This window comes from Vigna radiata, chromosome 9 (genome assembly GCF_000741045.1).
Source record: "Vigna radiata var. radiata cultivar VC1973A chromosome 9, Vradiata_ver6, whole genome shotgun sequence".
In the NCBI taxonomy this organism is placed as follows: Eukaryota; Viridiplantae; Streptophyta; class Magnoliopsida; order Fabales; family Fabaceae; genus Vigna; species Vigna radiata.
The window spans coordinates 10,113,496-10,132,205 of record NC_028359.1 but is presented as its reverse complement, the minus strand read 5'-3'; the positions used below and the strand labels follow the sequence as shown (position 1 = coordinate 10,132,205).

The following is an 18,710-nucleotide window of genomic DNA, read 5'->3' as shown; positions in this document are numbered from 1 at the left end:
ATTCTCAATTTTTCAGTGGGTTTTGATTCTGCTCAAATAACCTGTCTTCCTTTCCTGTTTCCTATAACCTTAATTTTGGTTATTTTCGTCATTTCACTTTTCTTACCTTTCACATTTAATGCCACTCGATTTCATTTTAAGGTTCACCATTTGGTTACACCAACTAATAAAAATATTTTATTTTTAATAAATTTCTTAATCTCTTTTCTTCAATAAACATTTTTTTTACGTAGAGAATCTACTGCAATTTTTTCATGGGCTTTTTTCCCTCAATAATTGAACCATTTTTGAATTTGTAGCTAGAAATTAATCTTTTTCAAATGTAAATTTATTTGAGCAATAAATATTATTTTTTAATAATTTTCATACACAATTAAAAAAGGAAATTCTATTCACCGAACTTAAAAAATTAAATGAGGTTGTTTTACAATGACTATTATGGATCAATCTTATATCATCACCTATGAATCTTGATTTTCGCCTAGCAAATAATATTCCAACTAATAATGTAATGTAATGTTAAATAAATACATATATTAAAACCAATAATATTACATTTGTATTCAAAAGTTCAACTTGAAAGTTTTAAAAAATAAAATCTATAACTGTTGTTATTAAATAAATTTGGCTAATGAGAGTGGAATAAGGTAGAAACTTAAGAGAATTAAATATCCAATCATTTAACTGAATGTTTTATTCCTCTCTCAATTTCAGTGACTAAAATGAAAGAAGTAAATATACAACAGAATACTAATATTATATTTATTTGTTTAACTTAAATTTAGTTTTAAATGAATTATTATTATACATTAAAAGAATAAAAGAAAGAAAGAGAAAATAGGAAGACCAATTGCTCCACGCCATGGGTATGCATGCTCGGAGATAAACAAAATTACAAATTAAAAAAATTTATATAGTTTAGAACTAGTATAGTATTAAAATTAGTACAATTCAGTTTAAAATTAATAATTCAGTTAAAATTAGTACAGTTTACAATTCAGTTAGTAGTTCAGTTCAGTATACTGTAGTTTAGTACAATTTAGTATAGTTCAGTTTGCTAAAACAAAAAAACAGTTTGTCTGAACTATTTTAAACTTCAATTCAGTTTAGACAAATTAGTTTTTAGTTCAGTACAATTTTTAATAGTGCAGTGCAATTGAGTTCCTTTGGCCCACCCCTAATAGGGCTAGACGACAAAAAATACTGAATTGTGTTGTACTATAGTTAATTGTACTATATTATACTAAAAAGAACTGAACCATTTTTACTATAACTTAAATATATTATTTTATGGTTCAATTTTTAAAAACTGAACTTAATAAATTTTCGGTTCAGTTAACTGTAATTAACTATACTGTCTAAAAAAATCACTTCGTCCTAAAATAACATTTTTGTTGTTAATAAATTTGTGTAGTTCAGAAAGTTGTTTGACTTTTTATTCGTTGAACTTAAAGTTTCATAATCTTTAACAGGTTCTGCTAATAATAAAGTATTATATATTACATTATGTTGTTTTATAATTATTATATTTCATAATCTTTAACTGTGCTTCCAATCTTTAAACATCTTTCTAAGTGTCAAGCGCAGTTCATCTAAAAACTTGCTTTCTTCTCTCTATGTTTGGTTGTAAAATTGCATTGCCTCTAATCTCATTTATAATTATCTGCTGCAAAAAACTTTTTGAAATCTCTAACATCTAAATAGCAATATCCTCTCCACCAAAAGGATAACTTGATTCCACTCACTATGTCTTCCTTAGATTGCTCCTTTCCTAGAATGTTAACTGCTTAGAACTGAAAGTAACACTACTCACTTTACCAATTTACTTCCTAAAACCTGATTCAATCACAAGAAAGAGTAAATGGTTGTCAGAGTTGATAGAAAATAAAATCTCACCTATAGATCGATAAGATTTATCAAAGACAACTAATTTGAAGAATCATTATCATCAACTAAGTTTTCATCCTTTTCTTTGCTTGTTTTAATCATCGATCAATGGAGGTATTTGGCACAACATTTAAATTAGAATTTTTGTCTTAACATTTTTACTACTAGGTGATTCAACTTAGAATCATCACCTCCAATTGTAATCATAAAGATCATTGCTAGCATAACCACTACTTTCATCTAACTTTTCACTTGAACATGATCAACATCTTCATTTGTCTGCTGATCAATTTCCTCAACATCAAGTTTTAAGCACTTTTCTTGAATGATCTTTAAAATTCAACTTATACATTCAAACTTATCCGTAAAAAATAATACATAGTCTTTCATGAGCCTCAAGGGAACCAAAAAGCTTTCCATGAGCATTGATAGGTCCTTTGATTTTTCAATTGCACAAATTAAGGCACAATAATTCTGAGTCTTAAAGTCTGATAATTATTTTAAATTAAGGCACAATAATAATCATAAACTTCCGACCTTTCCACTTTCAAATTGCAAATTAACTCTTATTTTGGCTTATTCAATAACATTAGCTGTCATTTAAACGTACCTTTATCTCTGTTATGCAATACATTATTTTTACTTCACTATCATGTTGTTAGGAATAAAAGAGTAGCAACTAAGAAAATTCCATTGGTGCATAGTCCTCTTATTAATAAGAGGAATCATGAGCCAAAGACAATTTTACTCCTTTCTACATTTGTCCATTTTCCAATAAATCAACAATTAAATTTAATATTACTATATTGAATATTTGACTTGTAACTAACATTTTCACATTATTAATATATTAACTTGTAGAATCCTTTACCAACTACTTAGATCATATATTCCACCCATTCTTTCATTAAGAAAAATTGCTTTGTTTAACCTTTATCAATACCAAATTTCGTGGGATTGATTTTTAGCTATATTACTTTTTTGTTGTCACGTTTTTTACTTATTTTCATTTTTTCTCGTTTTTTATTTTATTGCCTTTTTATTTATTTATTTTTTTATGTTATTTTACTTTTATCTCTTTTTATATATTTTATTTTACTTTTCCTTTTTCGTTCTTAATTTTTAATTTTTAATTTTAATTTTTAACCTTTTTTTTTCTTTTAATAAAATATAGCTAAAAGAACCTAAAAAAGAAAAAGTGTAGTTCTTGTCTTTTAGTGAAAAAAAAATTAAAAAAAAAAAGGAAAAGGAGGTTGGGCTGGTAAGGGTACAAAAAACGTGTGTTGGAGAAGGAGGGAGCAGAAAAACGGTTTCTGCTACAGGCGAGGAGGATTGGTTTTTTGCAGGTTTGTTTTGGCAGTAGTCCGGATTGTCGGATTAGGATTGGCAGAGGAAAACAATTACAAAAATCGTGAAAAAGGTAGAGTGGAAAAAAATTTGCAGAGACAAAGAAAGGATTAAAGGAAATCAGGAAGGATTCATTCTGATAGCCAGAAGAAGGACTCACTGAAAGCAAAGGACGAAAAAGCTCTCTTCACTGTCAAAGGATCATTCCGTTGGAGCCTGAGGATTCACAGAGAAGAGAAGGGAGAAACGAGCCAGCCAGAAAAAAAGGGAGAGATTCATTGGAGACGCAAGGTTGGCAATAGAAAACGGATCTTCGAGAGGTAAGTAATGCCAGACCTTCGTGCTTTAGTGAACATACTTTTGTTACGTTGCAGCCATGTTTGCTTATGACTGTTATCGAATATGTTCCTATTATGTTATGGATAACTGTGTATGATATGGTCACATGAATCTTTTCCTTTCTCCATTACTATCCCTCACTATCCAATGCACAATCATATATCATCTTAAACTTGAAGTCTCCTGTAGCTCGTTCAATCAGCGCCGTCTCTGCTTTCAATAATGGTAATTTCCATTAATCTCCATTGTTACCCAGTAACACCATCATCCTCAACCTACACACAGAAACCACAGAAACTATAATGAAAAAGAAAAAACACCAAAACAGTATTTTCATCTTCATCAGAACCACTCCATTCATCCATTGGAACCTCCATCCCAACTCAAGCATAACACCATCATCCTCAACCTGCACCGCAAAAAGTTACAAAAATAAGAATCAACCACTCAACACCAATCTCCATTTTCATTCAATCTACAAAGAAGCACACGCAACATAACCCCTGCACCGCGACCAGTGTGTCATATTCATTCCCCAACTCACACAGATTCACACACGAACACCAGTGTGTTCCTTTCATCTTTCGATTGCGTCAATCGAAGCCAATAGCCCAACACTCCCTGCACCATCGGAAAAACTCACGCCCAGCCAAGAAGAGCTCGCGCTTCGAAGAGGAAGGAGGATGCACTGGTCGGCAATGTGGTTGAACGGAGGACGCGCAGTGGCGGCGGTGTGACTGATGGATCCCGATTTGAATATCGAACGGAGGAGAAGGTGTCTCGGAATGAAAAGGGCGAATAAGGAAAGTGTTGCCTTGACGCCGGTAGGATTCCTAGCGGTGACCGGAGCCACCGATAACGGCCAGAGCTTGGCGGAACGTGGTCGCGCGGCGGTGTTGGCTCAGTGGATGGTTGTGCGAGACAAAAAGGGAGAGAGAAGGGGCGGTGACGCCGTCGCTGGCCGTGGTTCCGGTGGCGTCTGCCGTCGCCGGCGACGCCAAGGCTGGCCGGAAGGGGGCGGTGGCTGTCGGATGGAGGCGGTGACGTGCAGGCCCCAACCCTAGGGCTCTTTAGCTCAGAGGAGAGACCTTGAGTCTCATGAGGCTGTGAGTGAAACGTGCAAACGGGGATGAGATGGCAAACCCCCTAGTGAATCCTGGGTTGGAGAGCAGAAAGGAAGTTTGGGCCGGCGTTGGGCCAAACCGAATCCAAAAACAAAATAAACTTTTCCTCCTTGCGCCCCCTGTGTTCTAATTTCACACTGCCCTTCTCTTTGGGTCCCATTCTGTCAGCCGAAAACAACTTTTTTTTTTCTGCACCCCCTTTTATTCATATTACGCATCCCTTTTCTCTTTCGGCTTAGGCCCATCCTGTCTTAAAAAATCGCGTCTTCCCTGCACTCCTATTTCTGCTAAATATTTCACTCCCGTCCAGTTTGGGCTTAAGCCCAGACTGTTTATAAAAATGATTTAGACACCCCTTTTTCTTATTTAGACATCCCTACACCCTTTTTTTTATTTACTTATAATTTTATTTGTTTTATATATAAATGTTAAAAACAATAAAAATAATGTTTTTTTTTAACAAAGGGGTTTAAGCACACGTGTGACTGTACGCGTCGTCTTTGTACTGAAAACCTTTTTTCCCTTATTTTAAAAAAATAACAAAAATATGTTTTTAAAGGTTAAAGTACATGTGTTATCGTTCGTATCGTCCTTGTGTTAAAACATTTTTTTCTTTTTTCATAAAAATAATAAAAAATGTTTTAAATGTTTAAACACATGTGTGATCGCTCGCATCGTCCTTGTGCCAAAAAACTTTTTCTTCTTTTCATAAAAATAATAAAAAATGTTTTAAGGGTTTAAGCACATGATCACACGCATCATCTTTGTGTTAGAAAACCTTTTTTTTTTATAATAATAAAAAATGTTTTAAGGGTTTAAGCACATGTTTGATCACACACATCGTCCTTTTGCTAGAAAACCTTTTTTTTATAAAAATAATAAAAAATGTTTTAAGGATTTAAGCACATGTGTGATCGCACACATCGTCCTTGTGCTAAAAAACCTTTTCTTCCTTTTTATAAAAATAATCAAAAAATGTATGTTTTAAGGGTTTAAGCACATGTGTGATCATTCGCATCGTCCTTATGCTAGAAAACCTTTTTCTTCCTTTTTATAAAAATAATTAAAAATGTTTAAGGTTAAGCACACGTGTGACCGTTCGCGTCGGCCTTGTGCTAAAAACTTTTTCCCTTCCTCATATAAAAATACCAAAACACAAAACATATTTTTTCAAACAACAATCAATCTTTCATCTAGAACTACGTAACCCTGATTTCTCGTCCTGAGAATACGTAGGAGCAAGGTCAACCCTTGTCGAGCACAAAAAATAAAAAATATATTTTGTTTTTTTTTAGAGTCTTGTTTTTACACTGGTCCTTAAACCCAGTTTCACCTAGCCCTTAAGTCCAGTTTCTATACTGGCCACTAAGCCCAGTTTTCACACTGGCCCATAAGCCCAGTTTCACCTGGCCCCATAAGCCCAGCTCGCCTGACCCACAAAGCCCAGCTTACATACTAGCCCCTAAGCCCAATTTTACCTGGTCCATAAGCCCAGTTTCGCCTGGCCCCTAAGCCCAATATCCACACTGGCCCACAAGCCCAGTTTCGCCTGGCCCATTAAGCCCAGTTTCGACGCTGGCCCATAAGCCCAGTTTTTACACTGGCCCCTAAGCCCAGTTTCCACACTGGCCCCTAAGCCTAGTTTCCACACTGGCTCATAAGCCTAGCTTCGCCTGACCCACTAAGCCCAGTTTCCACACTGGCCCCAAAGCACAGTTTCCACACTGGCTCGTAAGCCCAATTTTACCAGGCCCCTAAGCCCAATTTTACTGGGCCCCTAAGCCCAGTTTCCACACTGGCCCCCAAGCCCAGTTTCACCTCGCCCCTAAAGCCCAGTTTCGCCTGGCCCCTAAAGCCCAGTTTCCACATTGGCTCCCAAAGCCCAATTCCCATATTGGCCCCTAAGCCCAGTTCGCCTGGCCCTTAAGCCCAGTTTCCACACTGGCTCCTAAGTCTAGTTTCCACATTGTCCCGTAAGCCCAGCTAGCCTGACCCCTAAGCCCAGTTTCCACACTGGCCCATAAGCTCAGCTCGCCTAGCCCCTAAGCCCAGTTTTCACACTGACTCACCAAGCCCAATTTTCACACTGGCTCATCAAGCCCAGTTTCCATACTAGTCCACAAAGCCCAGCTCAAGTTTTTATTCTTTCTCTTTCTCTTTTGAAATCCTGTCGAAATTAGTGTTTCTATCTTTAGTTAGCTTTTACTTTGATAATACGAAAATATCAAATTTTCATATTATCTAGTAATATCTAAGTAAAGAGGGACAACTGTCAACACCCAATTTCGTCCGGGTGACTAAAATTATATGTTTCTTTTACTTCGTTTTATGTCTTTTATTATTTTAATTTTGATTTTATTATGTTATTTCGTTTTATATTGTTTTTATTTATTTTGTATTTTCTTATTATTATTAGCTTTTATTTTAATTCTATTTTTATTTTTAATTTTACTTTATTATTTAGAGTTATTTAACTTTATTTACGTCAATTTCTCTTTTATTGTTTAGTTTATTTTATGATAAATGTTAACAAAACAAAAAAAATCTAAGAAAAAAAAAAGAGAAAACAAGAAAAAAAAGGTATGGCAGACTTCCCATCCTTAATGTCACGCAAGACCGAAATAAGCTTTCCTGTGGCATGTTAACGTACAAGGCTGATCCTCATGCAACAGAGCACCAGGCAACCCGCAGAACACCAGGCAACGCTCACCATCCAACATTACACGTTATTCTTAAAACGTGTATATGTGGTTGGAGCATCAAAAAGTCTGGGCTCTTTTTGCTAAAATCTTTATGCAGAGTCATGAACATTCATAAAAGGAGAAATATTTGGAATATTTTGTTTGTCAACTAATACAATGAATACATGAGAAAAGGAAAAAGACAAACATGAAATCGAACGCAAAACAAAAGAGAAGGACAAAGGGGAGATCCTGGGGATAGGCCTTGAAGAGTCAGAAAGCAGGGAGAGGAGAAGAGCATTATTCATTCACCATCACTCACACCAAGAGCACAAAAAAAATACTATCAGAACAAAATAACATCATTCATATCCAACACCTCATTATCAACCTCACTATTGAAGAAACACCGGACCCTCACAAAAACATTGGAGACCCACTACCATTGCCATCACTGATCATCACCACTTGGGAAGAAGGAACACCTCACAGCCAGAGAAGAGGAGAACCATTTGACTTCACCAGTTCTTTGAAGCGGCGAAGGTAGGTTGTCTTCTTCAAGCTCTTGGTCTTTGTGAATGCCTGCTGCTTTGTTACATGCCCCTGTTATATGTCTCTGTTACATGTCTGGAATATGAATGAAATATGCGTGTATGTGGTTATGTTCGTTTACTCTGTGATATCCTCTGTCAATCAGAAAACTGCACCCAAAATGCAGTTTCAATGCTTGTAAAACCCATCATATTTAACTGACAATAGGACATAGTGCATATTCCCTAACATCAAAACCAATATACCTATCTATTTGCACCTAGAAAAAAACACCATAGAAAAATGCAGCAAAAGGCAAACAAAAGCAAAAACAGATGTATTTCTTATGCAAAGAACCGAAAGAATAGAAGCTTTTTTTTGTTCCTCTAGTAAACCATAGGTTCCCCTCAATCTGGGTAGTGGTATACGTTGAAGCTACACTCAATCAGAGACCTCCTTTCCCCTATACCAAACGGAACCGATAGACCAAATCAGTAACCCCATACCAGTAGGTTCGAAGCTCGTCTTCGAAACAGCTCACCTTATCCAATACATTCAAACAAGGGCAACAGAATTTGGTGTTTGGCCTTGCCTCCGGCGCCGTCAAAGTGACGCACGCCGCCACCGCCCCCCTGCGATCTAGATCGATTCGGCGTCGTTTTTAGGTCCAACCACTGCCACTCCGACTGCGTCACCCTCGTTGCCAACAAAAGAAATAGCCTATGGTGGACCGCTTTGTGTGAACCCCTTGGGCATGAGAAACCAGTTGGTCGAACCTCTTGTTCCATGGAGACAAGTGTTTATGATGTGCCTGTCTTAGAATTTCCTACGCATGCTGAAGAAGAAAAGTTGATTAAGAGGACCTAGACGCTGTGATTGGTGGCGTTCTGGTGATCTCGCGCGTGAGGAAAGGAGACAACCTGGCAGCCGGCGACGACTCCGGCGGCGAGCAACGTCGCCAGCGCGGCCTCGACTTCCGGTTTGTATAGTTGATTTCGTCGACGGCGGCGGGAGTGGGGGCATCTCGGAGTTGGGGTCGGTCTCACGCGAAGAAGAGAGGACGAGATGGTGGTCCGGCGTGAAGGGCGGTGGCTCTTCCGGTGAAGGCATTGGTGACGCCGCCGACGGCGGCTCTCGGTGGCCATTCGAATTGCGGCTAGGACGTGGTCGTCTAACGGCGGAAGGTGAATGTCTCTGGGTTTTCTTGCCCAGAGAAGAAGACCCTAGGTCTCATTTGAGTGAAATGGCAGAATGAGAGGGAGCTGGCTTGAACCCCTAAAGCTTCTGCTGAAACCCTTGGGCCAAGTTGTTGGGCTCCAGATTTTTCTTAAGAAACCTTCCTCCTTCGCTGTACCCCTATTTCTCGACTGTGCACCTCTTCATTTTTCCTGGTTGGGCTTAAGCCCATTGGCACTTCTGAAAACTCTAATAAAGAGTTTAGCACCTCTGTTTCTCATCCTGACACTCCCCTTTCCTCTTTTCTTTTTCCTTTTCTGAGTTAGGCCTCGAGCCCATAGGCAACCACGGGTCGGTTTACTCTATGTAGTCACCCTTCTTAGGTTTTTACCCCTCCATTAACATTTTGGCCTTTCTCTTTTAATTTTGAATTTCTTTTATGCTTTCCATTTTTCCATTTTGTTTCTTATCCTTTTTATTATGTTATTCTATTTTTTATCTTGTTTATGTTATTTTATTTTGTTTTATTTTATTTTTATTTTATTTTTTTTAATTTTTTTTCTCTTTTCCGTTTTAAATATTTACCTACTTTTATTTAATATATAAATACTAAAAAAATAATATTTTAAAGGTTTATGCACGTGTGTGATCAAACGCATCGTCCTCGTGCTAATACCTTTTCTTCTTTTATAAAAATTATCAAAAATGTTTTAAAGGTTTAAGCACGTGTTTGATCGCACGCATCGTCCTCGTGCTAAGACCTTTTCTTTTTTTAAAAAAATTAAAAAATATGTTTTAAATGTAGCATCCCCCTAATGATAATATTAAACTATAATATAGATATTACATTCTTGATATGATAGAACAGTCATAGAAACGAGGAATAAAAGTTTTTTCCTCAATATACAAAAATTCTCAGATTTCTACTTCCCGTCTATAAAGATAACGCAAACTCTTATCAACTATTCTTCTGCCTCTATCCTCACTTGAACTGGATTATAACGACATTCCTACATCTGCTCCCATATAACATCACACATTATACGATCATCGCATTCACATGCACACACAAGCAAGGGTGAGCTAACCAAAACAATCTTGTAACTTAATCTATGAAACATTCCATCACATCATGCTACATACACCGATATACATATCACATATTCATACTGCATACACCTCTATACAACATATAAGACATACCACTCATCTAGTAAGCTTATCAGGGTCATCAATCACAATGCAACCTCAATTGTAACGAGCTTATCACGACATACACTTGGTGTCATTTTCATCACTCTATAAAGAGCTTATTAGGTCGTTACACACCACCTTTGATGTGCAGGGTTGTTGCTCACCACTCGTCTAGTGAACTTATCAGGGCAATTCCCACCGCTCAAAGAGCTTATCAGGGCAACTCCCACTGCTCATCTAGAGAGCTTATCAGAACCCACAACCACAACGCTGATGTCCACCACTCATACAACGAGACTAAATTCTCACTACTCATCTAGTAAGCTTATCAGGGTCATCAATCACAATGCAACCTCAATTGTAACGAGCTTATCAGGACATACACTTGGCGTCATTTCCATCACTCTATAAAGAGCTTATCAGGTCGTTACACACCATCTTTGATGTGTAGGGTTGTTGCTCACCACTCGTCTAGTGAACTTATCAGGGCAATTCCCACCGCTCAAAGAGCTTATCAAGGCAATTCCCACCGCTCATCTAGAGAGCTTATCAGAACCCACAACCACAACGCTGATGTCCACCACTCATACAATGAGACTAAACTCTCACTACTTATACAACGAGACTATTCTAGACCATTATACATATCACATATTCCACATAACAGTAGATTTATTTATAGCCCATTATTAAAACAAAGGATATACACACAATAATTCACACAAACATCATAACGTCCATCCATCCCAAAAATCATACAAATTGAATATATCACACAATAATTTAACTGTACATAATCTGCCTGATAAGAATTTGGTTAAAAACTCATTGAGTAGACTTCCAGGAAAGAGAGGTGCGTAACAATGGACAACTTAAGTACCAAGTCTTTCCTTAGCCAAAGTGTTCCTCAACTTGTTCTTAACAAATTTCTTATTCACAGATTCAAAACAACAACATATAACATTATCACAGAAATTCAAATAGTTATACAACAAGCACATAGGTTTTTTCTTTAATAGTAATTGCACACAAAATTTCAAGACATAAATAGTAAAAAAATATTTTTATAATTTTAAAAACTTAGAAAGGTTAGCTCCCCTTACCTCTTTTCGACACTTAGTTTCCTACTCTGAGGTTGTTCCCCCGAAAACCTTCCAGAACCTCTACTTTTCTAAAATTTTCTTCTAAATTCTTTCCGTCTCTCACTTTCTCTCTTTCTCTCTTATTTCTTGTGTAGAATCATTCTCCCATCCTTAGCTATTTATAGTAAAAAAAATTTACTATTTACTAATTTTTTAATATTATTTTAATATTATTTTATTAAATTAACATCTTAATCTTAACCACCACCTACCAACCTTTCCTTAATACTTAACCTTTCTTAATACTTAAGAATTTTTATTCTTTCAGATTTATTTATTTATTTACTATTTTTTTTTCGTTTTTACTATTCACTTTTTACTATTCATTATTCACTATTCACTTTTTATTATCCATTTTTTTAACAAAACCTTCTAAAATAGGTTCTCAAAATTTTAAACCCCCCTTCTGAAATTATTATAATTTTTTATCACAAATTTAAAATTTTTTAACCTTAATTATATTTTCTATTCATTATTATTACTAATAATAATGCTAAAATTTACTACTATAGATATTTTTCACGGGTCTTACATTCTTTCCAACAACAAAAATTTTCGTCCTCGAAAATTGAGTCACCAACACAAATATTACTTTATCCAAAAGACTACTATCTTTCAACCAAAAATTATTTCCTAATACATTTGAAGCTTCCCCAATACCATATCCCAAGAATATTTAGTGTTAACCAAATCTCAAATTTGTATCTTAGGCGAATTAAAAGTAATAAGTATAAACAAGTTCACTCACACACATCACTAGTCAAAGATCAAGGTGAGACATACAAATCTTCACCCATCCTTCACATAACCATTGAGGTTAATATATTTATTTTAAACCCACTTTCTAGCCTAACCTAAACCTATAGACTCAATGTTGTCTGTAACCTAGCACTTAACAACTATACCTTTTTTATCAGACTCAACGGATCACTCAATATTACCATATAACTATACCTGATGAAAAGTGCTCTAACACAACCTACAACTTCTTAACTAGTCCAAATTCCCTAATCATTCTAGATAGGTTTCATAGGTTCGAAGGTCCCTATATTTGGGGGTTTGTTTCAATTGGGTCCTCCAATTTTGGAAGTGATCAATTAGGTCCCTAATTTTGTCAATTTGAATCAATAAAAGCCTTTCCATTAAATGCAGTTAACGCTGTGAAGATTTTGAACATGTGGCACGTTGACGCTTCCAGGTGGCACCATTTCAAGTGTATAGGTAGATTATAAAAGGGTGAAATCTCTTTTAATTTAGGGATTTCACCTTCAAATACACCTTTTAATTTAGGGATTTCACCCTTTTATAATCCACCTATGCACTTGAAACGGTGCTACCTGGAAGCGTCAGTGTGTCACATGTTCAAAAACTTCACGGCGTTAACTGCATTTAACGGAAAGGCTTTTATTGATTCAAATTGACAAAATTAGGGACCTAATTGATCACTTCCAAAATTGGAGGACCCAATTGAAACAAACCCCAAATACAGGGACCTCCGAACCTATTAAACCTTCTAGATAATTACTTCAGTATTTAAACCTCCTTTTTATCTATTTCCAAACTCTTCTTCTTACTTCCCACTAATCTCGAAACATCGTTCAAACCTTGACTCTAATACATTTACTAATTGAAAAGATTTTACCATCTTCTTCTAATCATTATACTTAGTTTAGGATCATTACAATACTTCATTTTTTCAAAGATCTCATGTTCTCTAAACTTGGAAATTCTTCCTTCTACTAAACTTTTCCTCAACCTCTACAATTGCTCCTCAAAATTGTTTTCTCCTTAATCTATTTCAGAATTTCCTATTCTCTTTTTAACTTCAACCCATAATAATTAAAAAACAATTTTTTTAAAATAATTTCGTAATTATTAGTTATCTTTTAATTTTAATATGTAAAATTCATTCGTCACCTGTACAATTCTCCCATTTTATATACATATATTACGAATGATAAAAGATATTTGATAGGACTTTTTTATTTTTACACTTAAATAACACGGTGGGTTCCTCTTTTTTTATATTTTTATTAAAAGTAAAAGGTTAGTTTTGCAAAAGAAACTTGAAAAAAATCCATGTTATTGGAATGTTATTATATGTCGCATGGGCCTGTGAACGTATAACTGCTCATTACGAATATGTCTGTGTGTGGAGTGGCGAGAGAGTGAACTTCTAGTGAGTATACATAATGAGTGAAATAGCACTAGCGCATGGAGGATTGAAGAGAATGCAAGAAACACAAATGTTTTCTAAGAAGATGAAGGAAGTGCAAAAGGTAGCGATGAAAAAGGTGGGAAGATTTCAAGAAGAACATGATGGAAAACCAGGCAAACATTCTCACAAAGTTTGACCTCTTAGGGAACAACTCCATCCATATCGCAACTCGCTACCATCCTCAACTTCTGAAAGAGGTGATACAAATGGTGCCTGAAGCAGAAAGGTGGTTTGCGTTGTGCAAGCAGAATTGGGAGGGAAACAACGTTTTGCATGAAATTGTGTTTTCCGAGAAGGCCAAGGAAATGACTGAGGTTGTCTTCAAATTTGAAGAGTTGCTGATGGAGGAGAAAAGGCCATTGCTAGAGCTGAGAAACAACAGAGGGGAAAGCCCTTTGTTCGTCGCTGTCATGCATGGAAATCTCAAGATTCTCAGGAATATGGCTAAGCGTGTAGGCACCATGGACAATCTTTGAAAACATTTTCGTCGGTGTGACAAATATAACGCCCTTCATGCCAGTGTCATTGGCCAACATTTTCATATGTCTTTCATTTCTCTTCTATACTTTATTGTTTGGCTGTGTTTGTAGTAAATTTGAAAACGTGTCCCTTAGTTCCAACTTACAATAATGTCAAAGTACATGTGTATACTTGTTAGATGTAGATGTTTCAATTTGGCTGCAAAGAAAAGATGAAACACTTACTCCGGAAAGGATGAGAAGCAATTAACAAATCTTCAATTACTTTCGAAAATGCCACAGGTTTTCCGAAGCCAAATTCAACTCGGACTTGTCAAGAGCATCATATAGAACTGTACTTTTCCTATCTCTGTTTTTAAAGTTTATCATAATGTGTCAATACCCAATTTTGTCCGGGTGACTGAATAATAGGACTTAGCGTTTGTTTTTGTCTTATTTTATTTTATTTTATTTTTAGTTTATATTTTTAGGTTTTTTGGTATTTGATTGTTTTTGCTTTTGTTTTATTTTATTTTTATTTTATTTTACTATTTGATTTAGTTTTTATTTTATTATTGGATTTAATTTCATATTTCTAGATTTTATTTTATTTATTAATTTTTATTTTAATATTGGATTTTGATTTAGTTTTTGTTTGATTTTATTATTTTGAAGAAAAAAAAAGAAAGCAAAAAAAAAAAAAAAAGAGAAAAAGAAAAGCAAAATGAAAAAAAAAAAGGAATAAAAGAAATGAAAAAGAAAAAAAAATCGAAACTAAAAGTAAAAAAAAAGAGAGGGAAATAAAAGAAAAAGGTTTATTGGAAAAATGAGAAAAAAGAACATGTGCAGGGGCAAATTGGAAGGAGAGGAAAAACGGTTATGATTCAGCATCTCTAACTTCGTCCTCACGTCAACTATGGGGGCCACTCATAGAAGCAGCACCTTTCCACCACCTTCATCCTCACCATTACAAACGTACACTCAAGAGGTTCACCTCACACACTCCTTTTCTCTCCATCACTCAACACGAACCACCTAAAAACAAACTCAGACACCACACACATGCTACGAATCCCCAATCCTACACCTATCATCCATCACCTTCACACTCACTCGAATTCCTCACCTCCAAGATCCCCCTTGATTACTCCACGCTCTCCATTGTCCATCATCACGACCTCATTTCAGCCTTTCAGCTTTTAACAATCTCAAAGCACCCTCTCAACCCGAAACAGAGCCACCACCGCCTCCATAACACAAAAACAGAGAACCAAAAAGCAGAGAAACTCACACCATCACCCTCAACCCACACTGAACAAAGCCACAAGAAGAAAAAACGACCACCAATAATAAGAACCAATTTCCAGCAACTTTCACAAAAGCCAAACAGTTCTTTTACAATTCACATCATCCTCATTGCTTCAAAAAAACCATTCACAGTCCTGAGCAAAAAGAAGAAATCAGAGTGATAGGAAACCAAGTTTCAAAAGGGAAATGAAGCAATAGACTCAGCAGCTTTATCAACAGTGGCTCCTAGTGTTGTTTCCAGTTGCAAACTGGGTGGTGACCATGGGTGGCGAGTAGAGACACCAACAGAGGCGTTGACAGAACCTCTGGAAGCAGCGTGGACGGTGGCAAAGCAAAGGGAAAGGAGGAGGTCCTAAACGCTCCAACAGAGAAGAAGCCAGTGACGAACAGCATCACTGGCGCTGCCCTAACCCGCGATAAGTTCGACCGTGGGTACGGTGTGAGGAGAGGCCTTGGAAGTGACCGGCGTCGTCGCCGGCGTTCCTGGTAGCGAGAGAAGAGGGGGATTGGTGCAGTGGCCGGCAGCAGTAGTGACGGTGATCGACGCTACTAGACGACGCCTTGGACGGCGGCTCGCGGCGTTTGGTACGGAGGTGGTGACCGGCGTTGTCGCCAGCGGTTCTGACGGCGAACGACCTCGCAACCTGNGGTGAGAAGCGNCGGCGTCGTCTTGGCTCTGCTAGCTACGTCAGTCTCGACGCCGTGGGAGAAGAGGGTCTTTGGACCTGCGGCCGTGGCTGGCGACGTCGTGAACGGTGGACTGCAGTGGCCGGTTGGGTGGCAGCTGAGTCGTGGCCGTGAGCCGCGGAGGGGCATTGTCTCTGGTTTCATTCGTCCAGAAGAGAAGAAGACTTGGGTCTTGGGTCTGTGGTTGATTGCAAAAATGAGAGTAAATTTGGGAACCCCTAATTTCTGTTAGGGTTAAAAGGGTTTTGGGCCTGGTTCTGGGCCGCGTTCCTTCTGCCTGTCACCTTGCTTTCCCATTCGCACTCCCCTACCATTTCTGAAAAAAAAAGGGGGCTTTGGGCTTAGGCCTTGTTTCTGCCGCCAAGCGCACCCCTCCTTTTGCCTATCCGCACCACCTTTCCATTTGGGTTGCAGCCCATTTTGCTGCTGCAAACAAAAAACGAGGCTTTGGACTTGGACCAAGCAANTTTCTTTTCCACACTGGTTTTTAATCTCTGCACCTTACTCTTATTGGGCTTATTGGACTGTTTTATTTTTATTGTCTTTGTTTTTATTATTTTTTGTTTGACATTTGTTTTATTATTATTTGTTTGTTATACGCATTTATTAATAAAAAAATAAATAAAAATATAAAAACAATCATAAAAAATCAAAATTTCAAATAAAAATATTTTGAAAAGGTTTAAGCACACGTGCGACCGCTCGCGTAGGCCTTGTGCTGAAAACCTTTTCCCTTTTCTTTTAAAAATTAAAAATCAAATAAAAATATTTTGAAAGGGTTTAAGCACACGTGCGACCGCTCGCGTAGGCCTTGTGCTGAAAACCTTTTCCCTTTTCTTACAAAAATTAAAAAACAAATAAAAATATTTTGAAAAGATTTAAGCACACGTGCGACCGCTCGCGTAGGCCTTGTGCTAAAAATCTTTTCTTTTACCAAAACTAAAAAACAAAATAAAAATATTTTGAAAGGGTTTAAGCACACGTGCGACCGCTCGCGTAGGCCTTGTGCTGAAAATCTTTTCTTTTTCTTTTATAAAAGTTCAAAATCAATTGAAAATATTTTGAAAGGGTTCAAGCACATGTGCGACCGCTCGCGTAGGCCTTGTGCTAAAAAATTTTTCTCTTTTATATAAAAATACCAAAAAATATAAAATCTTCAAAAACTAAAAACATTTTCAAACAATCAATCTTTATGAAAGAACTACGTAACCCTGATTTCTCANTATGACTGAGAATACGTAGGAGCAAGGTCAATCCTTGTCGGGCCCAAAAAACAAAAAAAATATTTTTGTTTCCTTATATTGTTATCTTTGGGATAGTTAAACATTTTGCAAACCACATCTTATTTCGCGTATTTAATTAAAGGTACTGCCTTCGGGCAGGCGTTGTAGGGTGCTAACACCTTCCCTACACGTAACCGACTTCCGAACCCATCTCTGGTTTTCACAGATCTTGTCTTATCCTTTTTATGGTTTTTTCCATAGTTTTCCAGAATAAACTATGGTGGCGACTCCAAAAACTTTTTTTCAAAATTGTTCCTTTTCTTTGGATCGTCGTCCCGTCGCGATTTTCCGGTTGCGACATTATTATTATTAGATTTGATTTGATTTCCTATTTGAAAAAAATATATATAAAACAAAAATAAATAAGAAAGAAAAAGAAAAAAAGAAAAAAAAAGGGAAAAAGAGCTTGATTTGTCGTTTGTGAAAAAAAAAAGAAAAAAGATTTTGTTTGGTGGAAAAGAGAAAAGTGAACGCGTGTTGGAGAAAGGGGGGTGGTAGAGGTTGATTTGGTTTTGGCAGAGATGCATTGCAAAATTGGCAGAAAACGGTTTTGGCAGACAGGCAAAAAAAACACACTCATACAATACAAGACTCTCCATTCCTATGGTCACAGGCGAGACACCCGTAAGGGCACACCACTCTCCCTCATCAGACAGATTCCTTTTCTCTCCACCTCTACTCCTCTCTCCCCTAACCCTTAACCACCTCCAACATATCCATCATTCACCTTGGACAATTCTCCATGGCCTCCAACACCCATCATCTTCATCCGAGGCCTTTATAGTCTCTAGACAGAGTGTCTTCATCATCATCAACTCACACACTACTCTCAATTCACCTTTTCCTTCATACAGCATTTTGAATAAACTAACCCATCAAACTCCTCCAACCGCCAACTCCTACGCGTAACCACCACCACCATTTTCATTTCCATTAAATCTTTATCTCCTTATCATACTTCTTAATTCCCTGCATTCAAACCAGAACAGAGAATACCAACTCAACTTCATAACCTCCAACACGTTTCCCTTACCATCAAACCAATCCAGCAACAACACGCTCAACTAATCTTTGATTTCCTTCACCCCTACGTCAACCATCACTGGCCCCTGTTACTCTTTCACCTGCAATAGAAGCAACACAAAGCCACAAACACGGGAAGATAAAAAATAAGAGAATAAGTTTCTCAAGTTGCAGGTCCGATGGGGTTGGGGTGGTCAATTTGGATCGAAGAAGAAAGCGTTGCGTTGACGTTGGTGACATCCCCGTCGGCTCCAGGCCCCACCGGCGGTGAACCTGACAGAAGCCAACAGCAGCAAGTAGTGCTCCGCGAGG

At 37.1% G+C, this 18,710-nt stretch overlaps 1 long non-coding RNA gene across 1 annotated transcript; it reads right to left on the bottom strand.

The window, feature by feature from the left end:
• Positions 1-7,511: 7,511 nt before the first annotated feature.
• On the bottom strand, positions 7,512-9,486 carry LOC111242536. Its single transcript, XR_002669674.1, has 2 exons — positions 8,451-9,486; positions 7,512-8,372 (listed from the first exon to the last, which is right to left on the bottom strand). It is a non-coding gene; the product is annotated as an uncharacterized LOC111242536 (long non-coding RNA).
• Between the last annotated feature and the right edge of the window lie 9,224 nt (positions 9,487-18,710).